Source organism: Nanorana parkeri, unplaced genomic scaffold (assembly GCF_000935625.1).
Source record: "Nanorana parkeri isolate BGI_ZX_2015 unplaced genomic scaffold, ASM93562v1 scaffold10, whole genome shotgun sequence".
NCBI classification, from domain to species: Eukaryota; Metazoa; Chordata; class Amphibia; order Anura; family Dicroglossidae; genus Nanorana; species Nanorana parkeri.
Genome location: NW_017306278.1, coordinates 4,460,056 through 4,462,703, shown reverse-complemented (window position 1 = coordinate 4,462,703; position 2,648 = coordinate 4,460,056). Strand labels below are relative to the sequence as shown.

General features: G+C 48.5%; 1 protein-coding gene across 1 annotated transcript in view; it reads right to left on the bottom strand.

Annotated features, from left to right (window-relative positions):
- Positions 1 to 2,648, bottom strand: part of HSD17B12 (hydroxysteroid 17-beta dehydrogenase 12) — a 64,172-nt gene that overhangs the window by 60,855 nt on the left and 669 nt on the right. The window lies entirely within an intron of this gene.

The window sequence follows — 2,648 nt, the reverse complement described above, 5'->3', positions numbered from 1 at the left end:
GGCAGAGAGCCGTGACAGGATCGAGAGGTGAGCGAACGCCGGTATGTGTTCGCTCACCTCCCGATCTACTGAGCCGACCTGTGACAGTCTCATTGTCACAGGTCGGCTAGAACTATGAGGTGAGTGAAACGCACGCCCCTCATAGTTCTCCTTTAAAAGATCTATGAGGTGAGTGATTTCCACTCATAGCTAGAGACGACCTGTGACAAAGAAGTTGTCACAGGTCGGCTCTATCGATCGGGAAGTGAGCAGAAAGATGCCGGCGATCCGCTCACTTCCCGATCCTCTCCCTGCAGAGAGCGGTGACTATCAGTCACCGCTCCCTGCAGGGATTCCCCCCCTCCCCTCTCCGATCCTCCAGCGCTTACTGGAGGAATGGGCGGGAGAAGGGGCGGGTACAGCTGGCTCTACCTCTAGATAGGCAGAGCCCGCTGTCACTCACGCAGCTGGGTGGATCACAACAGTAATGTCGGGAATCGCCCCGGCTGCGGTGCTCTCAGTATATTGTGGGCAATAGCTCGCTATATACTGAGCTTTGGGTCACGGGAGGAGGTTAGTACATGTCCTCCTGTGACCCTTAGGAGAACTATGGGGAAAAACACTGACCCCGTAGTTCTCTTTTAAAATGGGAAATTTGTTTTGTGCTATTTGCATTCCCTTTCACACTCTACTCCTTGTGTTTGTAAATACTTAAAAATAATAATTAAAAAATAATAGAGAAAGCAAAGAAAACAAAACAGGGAGGACAAAAAAAATGAATAAAACAAAGCTGTGAAAGGATGGACGAATTCTGACAGGACTGGACACTGCATGCACTGCGAACGCATCGGAACGCAGGGCATTGCTGTACCAGGCATTCTTCAGCATCCTTTATTCTGCAGTTTCTATTCCACTCTAATGCCCAAATTACGTTAATGGCACCACCACGCCCCCCCCCCCCCCCCCCCTCAGAACGCGGGAGGTTATGTTTATGCGATCCAGTGCGTTCAGGGGATGGAGCCGTACCTGAACTCACTGGATGAGGTGTGATCGGGCCCTCGATCAAACACATCCTTGCTGCATTCAGGGATCTCGGTGAGCCGGGAAGCCGTTGTGGACAATCTTCCCGTTATATTCTATGTGGAGGGGGAACACATACTGAAAAAGTTTACCTCAGTATGAACAGCCGAGTTGATGCCGATTGGCTGGAAAGCTGGCTTCCCAATCAGCATGTAGCCGGCTCCCGGCCAATCGGGGAGGCAGGTCATTACTCGCCGCCCGGCTTCCTCACTGCCAATCAACATGGAGCCGGCTTCCCAGCCAATCAGCAAGCCAGGAGGAGGGTCATTACTTGCTGCCCGATTGCCAAAGAAGCCGGTTCCGTGTTCCCCTACGGCACTTGCCGAAGTTTCGGTGTCGGGGGCAAGTACTCGCCCAAATACTCAGTATCGGCACCAATACCGATACTAGTATCCGTGCATCACTATTAAAAAGGAATGGGTCCAGAAAAGGAGTTGCTGCTGATGACTCGCTTTTGAGAATGCAAGTTCAGGGCCCGTCTTCCGACTTCTGCAGCTAAAGTCAAGAGCTGACTCCGCCCCTTCCACCTCACTAATCGGCCATTAAGGCCTTCCATTACAGTAACTGGCCAATGGGGAGGTGCAGCCAGCCGGTTCTTATGAGAATATGCAAAAAGGGAACATGGTTTTGGACTCCTGAGTCGTTCCTAAAGATCAGGGGTAGCCAAACATCGGCCCTCCAGCTGTGGTGGAACTACAAATCCCATGAGGCATTGCAAGATTCTCAGACATGACTCCCGCAGAGAGATGCATCATGGGATTTGTAGTTTGACCACAGCTGGAGGGCCGGAGTTTGGCTACCTCTGCTAAAGATAGTTGAAGGTAGGTGCGAGCCCCTCAGGCTGCCTACACTTCATTCCTGGAGATACTTTGGAACATAGGATGAGATGACAGGTTCACTTTAAGATGTGACTTGACCAACCAAATGATTTTCAGACTACAAGAAGGATTAGCTCAGGACCTGATCATACCCTGCAGCATAATGCTCAACTGCGGCTAACGCACAGTTACTGTTTCGCAGCTCTCAGGAAGGGGCAGAGCTACTAAGAAACCACTAACGGGTTTCTCAATAAACAATTCACCCTCCGAAATATCTGTCAATGTCCATTATGTGTGAAAATGGCAAAAACTAACGTTCTCAATGTATCTTTATTTCAGGTCAAATGTATTGTGATGTAATACTGAATTATGGCCACCAGGTGGAGCCGAGGAGCGGAATACTTCTTTCCTATGTTTCTCAGCTCCATCTAGTGGCCTAGCGCAGTATTACATCACAATGCATTCGACCTGAAAATATACTAAAAACGTTAATTTCTGTCGTTAATCGCACAAAACGAATGTTCATCGCTATCCGCAATTGTTTACAAAAAAAAAACCTTTTTAGGAAAGCACGCATTGTTAAGGGGCACTGTAGATTAGACATGCATCCTATTCATACGTGTTCTTTCAGTGTCAATAATCCATACCGATAAAGCTGTAATGCTCACAGTGTATGTATACAAGTATTTTCCTCCCTGCTGGATACATTGTAGAATCATCACCGATTATACATACACTTATTTATACATTCAACAGAAACCCGTGTGCACC